At 43.5% G+C, this 11,805-nt stretch overlaps 1 long non-coding RNA gene across 1 annotated transcript; it reads right to left on the reverse strand.

The window, feature by feature from the left end:
• Positions 1-4,829: 4,829 nt before the first annotated feature.
• Positions 4,830-8,890, reverse strand: LOC139265455 (uncharacterized). The gene is made up of 2 exons (XR_011593557.1): positions 5,557-8,890; positions 4,830-5,063 (listed from the first exon to the last, which is right to left on the reverse strand). It is a non-coding gene; the product is annotated as an uncharacterized lncRNA (long non-coding RNA).
• Positions 8,891-11,805: the final 2,915 nt, after the last annotated feature.

Raw genomic sequence — 11,805 nt, forward strand, 5'->3', positions numbered from 1 at the left:
GGGATCTCACGTATTCTCATGAAAGTGTTCCTTTAATTCTACAGACACTTCAAAAACTCAGCACCGAAAAGACAATCATGTATTTCGCCTCCACAATGTCACTCACCCAAACTGCAGCTTATCAGACTCTGTCTCAGGCTTTTGACACTGTTCTTTTTTATAGATACGGAGACAAAGATGCCAATGTGTGCAGAATGACGAATAAACGTCTTATTGATGGAGATCGAATCGTGTGGTAGATTGAGAATTCAGTTTCATTCAATTTGATGGGTAACGTGTTCTAACCAGAAGATAATTTTCAAAAACGCACTTTAACCAAATATTTATCATGACTTGCATTTTTTTAAATTTAATTGTGCTTTTCTCCCATTCTATCCAAAAGCTTTGATAGTAAATGGAAGCAATAATTAGAATACTCAGCACTTCGACACTTCAATCAAACACCATTGTTTCCTTTCCCAACATCCAGACACGGATTATCCAACAGAGTTTAATAGATACATCAGCAAAATACTGCTGGAAATCTGAAGTAGATACAGAAAATGCTGGAAATACTCAGCAGGTCAGGCAGCATCTGTGGAGAGAGAAACAGAGTTAACTTTTCATGTCGATGAGTCTGTTTCTCTCTCCACAAACGCTGCGTGACCAGCTGAGTATTTCCAGGGAAACCTCGTTTATTTCTTCAGCTTTTCATATTGGGGCACCAAAGTCAATTGCAGCAGCCTTAGGAGGGCCAGCTTAGCTCAAAGGTTCTCCTTATGTCTCTGAGTCAGAAGGGCCTGTGTCGAAATCCGAGCCCAGTATTCCGGCACATAAACTGGGCTCACCACTCATACTTCTGAACTCCAATGAGTATAGTCCCAACCTACTCAACCTATCTTCATAATTCAACGCACGCATCTCCGGAATCAACCTCGTGAACCTTCTCTGAACAGCCTCCAATGCAAATATATCCTTCCTTAAATACAAAGATCAAAACTGAAAGCTGTACTCCAGGTGTGTTCCCACTAATACCCAGTATATTTGTAATAGGAATTGTCTGCTTTTATACTCTATCCCCCTTGCAATAAAGGTCAACATTCCATTTGCCTTCCTGATTATTTGCTGTACCTGCACTGTAAATTTTGTGTTTCATGCACAAGGACCCCCATATCCCTCTGTACTGAAGCACTTTGACATTTTTCTCCAATTAAATTATAATTTGCTTTTCTATTTTGTTCTGACCAAGTGCTTAACCGCACATGTTCCTTCATTATATTCCATCTGTCAAATTTTTGCCCATTCACTTAGCCTGTCTATATCACTTGACTGATGTAGAAAGGTTGAGGAGTTTGGGAGTTCAGAAGAATGAGAGATGCTCTTACCGAAACATATAAGATAATGAGGGGACTCGACAAGGTGGATGCAGAGGGGATATTTCCACTCATAGTGGAAACTAAAACTAGGGAGCATAGTCTCAGAATAAGGGGAAGCACATTTAAAACTGAGATGAGGAGACATTTCTTCTCTCAGTGGGTTGTAAATCTGGAATTCTCTGCCCCAGAGAGCTGTGGAGGCTAGGTCATTGAATATATTTAAGGGAGAGATAGACAGATTTTAAGCAATAAGGGAATAAAGGGTTATGGGGAGCGGGCAGGGACGTGGAGCTGAGTTCATGATTATATCAGCCATGATCTTATTAAATGACAAAGCCGGCTCGAGGAGCCAAATGGCCTACTCCTGCTCCTATTTCTTATGCTCTTATTTTCTTTGCAGATTCTTTGAGTCCTCCTCACAATTTGCTTTCTGACCCATCTTTGTATCATCAGCAAACTTGGCTACATTATACATGGCCCTTCATCCAATTCATTAATATAGATTGTGAATAGTTGAGGACCAAGTACCAATCCCCGCAGCACCTCACTAGTTAATGTTTGCAACCGGAAAATGATCTGTTTATCCCGATGCTCTGTTTTCTGTTTGTTAGCCAATCCTCAATACATGCTAATATATTACCACCAATCCCGTGGACTTTGATCTTGTGCAGTGTCCTTTTATGTGGCACCTTATCGAATGCCTTCTGGAAATCTAAATACAGCACATCGACTGGTTTCGCCTTTATCCACCCTGCTCGTTACATCTTCGAAGAACTCCAACAAATTTGTCAAAAATGATTTCCCTTTCATGAACCATGCTGACTCTGCTTGATTGAATTATGCTTTGCCAAATGTCCTGCTACTGCTTCCTTATTAATGAACTTCAGCATTTTCCTAAGGACAGATGTTAGGCTAACCGTTCTATAGTTTCCTGCTTTCTGGCTGACACCTTTTTGAAATAGGGTCATTACATTTGCAGTTTTCCGATCCGCTGGGACTTACCCGGCATCCAGGGAATTTTGGTATATTACAACGAATGCATCCTCTATCTCTGCAGCCACTTCTTTTAGGACCCTAGGATGCAAGCCATCAGCTCCAGTGGACTTGTCCACCTTTAGTCCCATTATTTTACCGAGTACTACTTCTTAAATGATAGTGATTGTATCCTCCCTCCCTATAGTCCCTTGATTATCCCCTATTGGGATGTTTAAAGTATATTCTACCTTGAAGACCGATACAAAATATTTGTTCAATGTCCCTGCCATTTCCCTGTTCTCCATTATTAATTCGACCAGTCTCATCCTCTAGGGGACCAACATTTACGTCAGCCACTCTTTTTCTTTTTATGTACCTGTAGAAACTCTTACTAACGTTTTTAATATTTTGTGCTAGTCTATCTTCCCTCTCATTATTATGTTGTTAGTCGATCTTTGCTGGCTTTTAAAATGTTTCCAATCCTCTGGCCTCCCACTCGACTTGTCCATATTGTATGCCCTTGTTTTCAATTTGATACCATCCCTTATTTCTTTAGTTAACAAGGATGGTTATCTCTTCTTTTACAGTCTTTCCTTCTCATTGGGATTTTTGTTATTTTTGTTGAGAGTTATGAAATATCTCCTTAAATGTCTGCCACTGCTCATCAACCGTCCCACTCTTTAATCTATTTTCCCAGTTCACTTTAGCCAACTGTGCCTTCATAACTTTATAGTCTCCTTTATTTAAGCTTAGGACACTGGTTTTAGAGATCCTACATTCTCACCCTCCAACTGAATTTGAAATTCAACTATGTTATGATCACTCCTTCCTAGAGGATCTTTTACCAGACGATTGTTTATTAATCCTGTCTCATTACACAGTACAACATCTAAGATAACCTGCTCCCTGGTTGGTTCTGCAATATACTGATCAAAGAAACTATCCCTGATACACTCTATGAACTCTTCCTCAAGGTTACTGTGGCCAATTTGCAGTTTCCAATTAGTATGAAGGTTAAAATCGCCCATGATTATTGCTTTTCCTTTTTGTCAAGCCTACATTATTTCTTGATTTATACTCAGTCCAACAGTGTAGCACACATTTAGGAGGCCTATAGACTATGCCCACAAGCAAATTTCCCCTTATTATTCCTTATCTCCACCCAAACTGATTCAACATCTTGATCTTCTGAACCAATATCGTTTCTCACTAATTCACTGATCTCATCCTTTATTAACAGAGCTAACCCAGCTCCTTTTCCTTTCTGTCCGTCCTTCCGAATTGTCAAATACCCCTGAATATGTTGTTCCCATTCCTGGTCACCTTGCAATCACGTCTCTGTAATGGCTATCAGATCATACCCACGCTTCCAATTCCACTCCTCCAGAGCTCCGATTCCCACCTAGGTCTCCAATGGCCTTTCCGGCCTTGCGCTCCAACCGATGATCTTGAGGAAACCTTGTTCTAACCTCTGCCTCCCCCGGGCTCCTCTGGCCTCCCGATGCTCGGGACTGGCCCCCTAATCAGACTCCGGACCCCCGATAATCGTTCACCCACCTCCCGCCTACAATCAGCTCCTGCCCCCGAACATCCTCTGCCCCCCTTGAATGTCATGTAATGCACATAACAGAGCGATCGGGAGAAAATATCATAACAGTTATATTGAAAGAGCGAAAAGAATTGAATGGGACCCTGGGAAAACAAGAGGTTAGCTGAATTTGTCCAACCCAACAAAAGATTCTAAATGTTAATGGACTAGAAGTAATTGAGTCAGGAAATGTGCTGTACAATAACGTATATTCAAAATTGTACCTGTTGTTTTTAACTTAGCACTTTTGCATATGCCCGACGGATTTTTTATGATAATTATCTTAAATTGTTTTGTCTCATGTTAAAGGCGTTTGTAGAGTATGAGGAAACATGCAGTCATGCAAAGGCAGTTAAAGCGACTACTAACTAATTCGTATGAAACAGGAGAAAAAAGGACATTGAGAAAAGGATTAAGACCTTAGGGGACTATGAATGGTGGGAAATAGCACTGATGGGTACAAATCATCTTCATGGATTTTGTGCCTGTTGAGGGAGTTATCACCATGGTGTTGGTAGATATGATGAGCTGGTTAAAAAAGATAATTATGCTTCCTCGTCACAGATCCTGCCTGATGGCGGTGAAAAGAGCATACGGGTTCCTCGGCATTACACATGCAAGGAAGTTATGATGAGTTTTTATAAACACGAGTCCGACCTCAACTGGGATATTGGCATGGAAATCCCGGCATCCCCAGGTCCGCAGGGAGATTCTCCGGATCAGGAAGGCATTGGAAAAGCCGGTTTTCAGCGCACAGCTTTTCCAGTATGTCAATTTTCTGGCTTGACAGATCTCACGCATATCGGAGCGAGGACATTTGCAAGCGCGAGATTGCGGGATTTAGCCATATCTTGCCGAGCAAATTGTAAGATTTCTGAATCTCTCTGGGCTTACATTTGACAGTGAGACGATTCTTTCCAAACAATTACAAGAGTTTATTAAAAACATACGCACATTCACATTAGCAGCAGTAATCAGTTATCTTAAAAAGACACACACATGCACATTACCAACAGTTATCAATTATGTTATAACAGAGCTACAATGAAGTTATAATAACGAGTGATATACGTTACGTCCCTTTTGCTGGCTGGGGTGGCCACAGGGTTTGCTGTTTTAGCTGGTCTTCAGGAATGTCTCCTGCCCTGTGTTCAAGAGAGAGAGCAACCAATGTGGTTTGAGTTTTTAAATCCCTTAAGTCCATTGTCCCTCCAAAAGCCTCATGATTGGATCTGGGCCCCAGGGCAGCTCCTTATTGGCTCTCCTCACACATGTGGCTGTCTGGTCTGGCTCAGCCATCTATGATTATTTTAAATGGCTTTCCAATATACAAAACCCAATCGGCAACTCTGGGGGCTTTCATTTTGTTTCTTACAAAACTTAGCCCATGCTGGCAACCTGTGGGCTTCCATTTTATCTCAACACAAACAGGCCTTTCCGTTAATCTACACTTTTAACATTTATACATACACATAATCAATTTTAATCATTAATAAACACTTTTATTCTTACAAGCTCCCCACCTTGAGGCGGAAATATCCTCATTGACCCCTCATATGGCTTAACACCTCAGGGATCACATATTATAGACATTGAGAGCGAGAGGAAGATAAATGGGCGGCCTGACTTGGTCCCCACCTCGTAAGATGTAGGCCATGTAGGGGATTTATTATAGTCCAATCACATCTCCAGCAGAGACTCTCCCCTTCCTGTACCTTCCATGCACCGTCGCTTCTCAAAGCACATTGATGATTGATGATGTTCGTGAGTCATGCTGCAGCTCCCACTTCTCCATCTTCCCTCGGCTTCGGTCTTGGCCAGTATTGTCCTGACAATCATGAGGATCCGTAACATGGTCTGGGAAACAGGACCAGTGCAGTATTTATTCTTTGGCAGATTTTAATTGATAGTGTGAAACCACTTCTTGTACTTAACACCCTTCTTCCCCAGTAACTGAATCAAATAAACCACGGGGTTCTATCAGTCTATAATCATATGTGGTCCCCAGCACGCGGGCTCAAACGCATGCTTCTTTTTCCCATAATTTGGAATCATTATTGAGTCTCCCACCTCATATTCAAAGGGATGTACTTTCTTGTCAAAGTACGTTTTAAGTTGTCTTTTTGACTTCCCCAATTTGATGGCCACAAATTGATTGATCTGATCGCTGTGATCTATCACTTGTTCCAGCCACTCGGAACTACATGGTTTCATTGTCAGGGAACTCATCCCTGTTAGTTTTAGCTGGCCTGGTGTTCTCATGAGTCTCCCCGTCATGGCCTGATATGGGGAGACCCCTGTTGTTCTATGAGGTGTGGACCTCATTGACATTAAGTACATTTGCAGCATGTTAGCCCATTGAATGGGGTGGTCTGCGCACAATTTTTTTAACATGAACTTGAGGGTCCTGTTCCCCCTTTCGACCCCTCCGGATGACTGGGGTGGTGAGCAATGTGTAATTTGTGTTTAATCTCCAACATTTCTTGCAGGTGGGTAAAAATGTTACTGGTAAAGTGTGAACCTTGATTGCTGTCCACTTGTACTGGTAATCCCCACCTACAAAACATATGATTCAATAGTGTTTTGGCTGCTGTGATTCAGGTCTTGGAGCGGCAGGGGAATGCTTCAATCCATTTAGTGAATTGATCCACCACCAATAGGGCATGCTGAAAATTGCCTTGCGCATGTGGAAGTGGTCCAATTAAGTCTATCTGGAGTTGAGTCCATGACTCTTGAGGTGGGGGTGCGCTTTGAAGCAAGGCTCGGTTAGTGCATGCAGGAGGATTGTGCTGCAGACACGGTAGGCATTGTGCCACGTATTGGTCGATGGTTTCCCTCATGGAAGGCCACCAAGCTGTTGCTGTTACCTTGTAGAAGGTTACCAAGGCCAAATATTACCGTGCTCTGGGGTGGGAGTGAAAAAGGGAAAGCAGTTCCTGACCCACCTCTGGTGGAACACACACCACTGGGCAGGCATTTGGCTTTCTTTTGAACATCAGCAACTGCTCATCTGAGTCAGGGGCAGTGGCTAGTTTGGTATTGGGAGTCCAGGTTGTTGTTTGAGGAAGGGGTCTTCCTTCCTCATGCCAGGCGCTTACAACAGCATATGACCAGTATTGCTGCTACAGGGATTTTAAATCTAGGTGATCTGTTGGGGAGACCTTGCTAACAGCATTGCAGGGCTCAACAACTATATCATCTATCTCTCCATCAATCACAGTGTCTTTGGCTGCTCTGTCTGCTCTGGAATTGCCCTCAATATGTGGACCCCCTTTTTTATGGGCTGCTACATTTCCTATGAAGCAGGGCTGGCATCGCTGTTTAAGGTATGACCAGAGCAGGCGTAACCAGGGCCCATGGACCAGGGCCTTACTGTCTATCGTACAATAGTCATTTTTGTGGTATCGGGGCAAGGAGAGCATGGTGTTTATAGCATAGGCACTATCGGACCAAATATTCACGGGTCTATCTGAGGTTTCCTTTACAGCAGTTAGAAGTGTGGCGATTTTTGCATATTGTGAAGACTGTCTGATGCATTTTCGCTGGATGGTTCTTTCTGGCAATACCGCAACTTATCTGGTGTGAGGGGATCCTTCAATGCGATATGAGGACCCATCGATATATACATCTGGGGCACCCTGTATGGGCTCTTTCTGTGCCGGATGGATCTTAAAGGTAATCAGGAGTAACAGACATTCATGTGGGTCCCTCTCATAGATCAGAAATTTTGGCAGCAAGGTAGTGGGTTTGGAAATGGTATCAATGTCTCTTTCCATAAATTCCAATGGCCATTTGCTGACGTGCTGCGAGGAAACTAGCGAATCTCCAGGCTTCATCAGTAGTTTCAGAAGTGTGTGTCCGCTGTGCAGGATTGTCGCCTGTAACCCAGTAATAAAGGTAAAGTGATGTACCGACCAGGAGACAGCCAGTAGATGGCGCGCCCATGCGGTATACGTCTTTTCTGCCCCCTGCAGGATTCGAGACGCATATGCAATGGGCTGCAGTCGATCAGCTCGCATTTGGCACAGAACTGCAGTGAGGTTTTGCTCTGTGGCCCCGACTTCCAAATGTAAGAGCTGCGTGGGGTCAGGAGAGATCAGACATGTGTCCTGTATCACTGCAGTTTTTAATTTAGCCACAGACTGGGTGTGGGTATCAGTCCATGCTGGGCGTATGTCATCACCCTACAGATTTATTAAATCATACAGGGGATTTGCACACTTTTCAAAGCCTGGGATAAATTTCCTTTGGTACCCCACCAAACCCAAGAATGATCGTAGGGCTATTTTCGAAGTGGGTAATGAGAGTCGTTGTATTATCTCCAACTTGTGAGAGTCGGGGGATGATGCCTTGGGAGAAATGGACATTCCGAGAAAGGTTAACCATTTTTTTACTAATTGTGCCTTACGGGGATTCACCTTTAGTCCCGCCTGAGCCAACAATGTCAAAAGTTCATGCAAAAGGGACAGATGCTCCTCCGTGCTGTCGGTTGCCAGCAGTAAGTCGTCTATGTACTGCGGCAAGCAGGTAGGGCGCAAAAAGTCTTTTAAAATTGCAGCCATTCTTTTGTGGAATATCGTGGGGGCATTGTGGAACCCGTGAGGCAAGCATGTCCAGGTGTAACTCTGGTCCTCAAATGTGAATGCAAATTTGTACTGGTCTTCACCTTTAACAGGGATACTCCAAAATCCATTGGCGATATCGAGGATCAGGAAGTACTTGGAACCAGCAGAAATTTGAGATAATATGGTAGGAGTTTCTCTTACTACCGGTGAGCAGGCTGGTGTTACAGAATTTAACTTTCTGTAATCAATAGTCAATCGCCAGCTGCTAATAGGCTTTTTAACTGGTCATGTGGGTGAATTGGTCGTGAAAGTGCCTGTCCTAAGAACACCCTGCTCGACTAGGGATTTTATGGTGTCACGGATGTAAGGGTGACTCTCCCTTGGGATGGGGTACTGTTTAATGAATGAGTGGGGGGTCCTCAATAGATTCCTTGCCTGCCATTTTTCCACAGTCATGCTTGCACTTGGCAAACACTGCTAGTTGTTGCCGAATTAATTTTGCTACAGCTTCATTTTCGCTCCCTGGAGCGTCATACTCAGATGGTTTTTTTAATAGCAAAAACCGCGTGCGCATCTGAAATTTCTACCACTCCAGCCTTATCTCACAATCCCATCCAAACACACTCCTGATTATAATCTAATCACCGTGCCATACTGATCCAACAAATCAGTCCCTAAAATTCCCCTTCCATTGGGTGTGGTCATCAGCATAGGTGCTGGGACCTTACAGGTGAGGGGTCCCAACTGAAGTTCAGTGGGCTTCCCTGTATATGCAGTGGTTGTATCACCGTTAAACCCTTTAAGGGTCATGCAACCCTTGCCCGCCGCCGCATGGCATTCAGGGTATGGGATGCAGATGATGGTAACAGCTGAGCTAGTATCGATAACTTAAACTGCCGGCAGCCCCCTTTTAAGACAGTAGGAACTACTCGTCTGTTGCTACAATTATGTCAGAATGCCACTTCTGACCAATCTTTGGGGGCCGAACCCTGTCATAGGATCGATCCTGCAATGGGTCTCTCTAATGAGTGTGCATTGCCGATTATGTGCACTGGTAAATCATTTTGCATCCTCCCTGTGGCAATTTGGGTTTGTATAAGGGTTATCAATTTATCCAATCTTTGATCTGTTCCAGAGGACTTGGATTCGTTCCTCGGGAGGTAGCTATACATTGCAGCATGGTTCGGTGCCAGTCTGGGTCTGCTGCAGTCTTTTGCTAGATGGCCTACCTTCTTACAATTAAAGCACCGTCCCTTAAAGGGGTACTTTCGAGATCCCTTCACCATTGACACTGGTTTATTTGCAGTTGATGATGACTTCCCCTTTAACTGGTCTTTTACCATCTCCCAGGCTCTTTGAGTGCTGGTCTCTATATCTGTCCACTGATTGGTGGGCCTCATAGCTATTCCCAGGGTGGTTTTAACTAAAGGATGTAGTTGAGTCAGGAATATCGATTTAAATTGTTCCTGATTCTTTCCAACTGTAGCATTTGCAGGTGCCTAGTTCTGTGTACATTGATAGATATCGTACAGGCAATTACTGAAGGCTCTAGGGGTCTCTTCTGGGCGCTGCTTGGTCTAATTAAGCAGAGCCACTGTTCAAGTTTCGGATCCCTAAAAGGTTTAGGATCTCGGTCATGAGTACATCAGCCGCTGCAGCAGCCTGGAGGACTACTTCTGGCAGATTATCTTTTAGGGAAGTGGAACAGGCCAAGAAGAGGACTTGTGGTTAAGTCTCTCTCTTCCAACTCGGGGTAACCCCTCCTGAAATTTGCCCACCTTCTATTAACTTCCAGTGGATCGTCCCATCATTAATGGGCCCCAACTCGTGGCTACACACTGTGGCGTTAGCGCCAGATATGGGCCGTAAGTCGGTATTGTTCTGCTAATGTTGCCGTGCACATTATGTCGTGAAGAAGTGGTTACTACTGCTATGATTGGCTCTTGGGTCTCCAAGGTATCCCATTCTACACCACTCTCCTGGGGATTATACTGACTTCTTTCCTCTTCCCAATTTGTTTCCCCCTTTTCCCCTTCTGCTGTCTCTGTTATGGCTCCCCGTGTTACTGCGGATACTAGAGCCTGCTGCTCCCTTAACTTACTTTTTAGCCTCGCTATTTCTAGTTGGCACTGGGAGTGATCGGCTTCCCTATGTGGCTTCTTAATTACTTCTCTTAATGCAGCTCTAGCATCTTCTATCTCTTGCTGGAGCCTCAAGTTTTCCAATTTATATTTTTTTATTTCTAATTTGTTTTCATTTGCTTCAACGGCTGCGGTGGCATTTAAGTTTGAAAGGCTTTGTTGCTGTAGCAGTGAGGCTGCCTGTTCAGCCCTTCTTTCTAATTGCTTAATAATATGGTTTAAGTGGTCAATTTCTTGTCAAATGCAGTATTTATTCCTCTTTTAACTAATTCACAAGTTGGAGGCCTTCTTCCTTTTGCAGTTTTATGCCTTTAATCTCTCTGCCTTTTAACTGAATCTCTTTTACTTGCAATTCTTTCAAATCTCATATCACTGTGGCGTGTTGCCTTATCTCTCCTGGCACAATAAAATGTGCTAAATGCCACAAGACTGTTTGCCCGTTTTGATCTTAGCTCTTCCCTATCTACCCTCTCCTGGCTAATTCTCACCATCTCCCCAAATGAAGCAGGTCTACCCTCGTGATGTGCCTGTGCCCTTAACTCTGTTGCATCTTGTATCGGGAGCTTTTTGGACAACCTCTCCTGATAAACTAGATCAACATTACTTTTTACTGTTGGCTTTCAGTCCATGACCGATCCCTTCATTCTGTGTCCTTTGAATATAACTACTGGTGGGTCCCCACTTAAACAATTCCAACCCACCACACTTAAACAGTTACAACTATCGAGAAGACTGCTCCCTTAAGACGCAACTCACAATCCGTTTTATTGTTTCAATTATGATCGCAACACAGGTTAGAATCGTAACTCCTGAGATTTGCAATTGTTCAAAAAGCTGTCTCGCCAGTTGCCCGCATTCTCCACCAATTTTGTAAGATTTCTGAATCTTTCTGGGCTTACATTTGACAGTGAGACCATTCTTTCCAGACAATTAGAAGAGTTTATTAAAAACATACACACATGCATATAAGCAGCAGTAATCAGTTATCTTAAAAAGACACACACATGCACGTTACAATTATGTTATAACGGAGCTACAATGAGGTTATAATAACGAATGATATACGTTACGTCCTTTGTGCTGGCTGGTTTGGACAAATGGCTTGCTGTTTTAGCTGGTCTTCAGGGATGTCTCGTGCCGTGTGTCCAAGAGAGAGAGCAACCTGTGTGGCAAGAGTTTTT

This window comes from Pristiophorus japonicus, chromosome 6, assembly GCF_044704955.1.
Source record: "Pristiophorus japonicus isolate sPriJap1 chromosome 6, sPriJap1.hap1, whole genome shotgun sequence".
Lineage (NCBI taxonomy): Eukaryota > Metazoa > Chordata > Chondrichthyes > Pristiophoridae > Pristiophorus > Pristiophorus japonicus.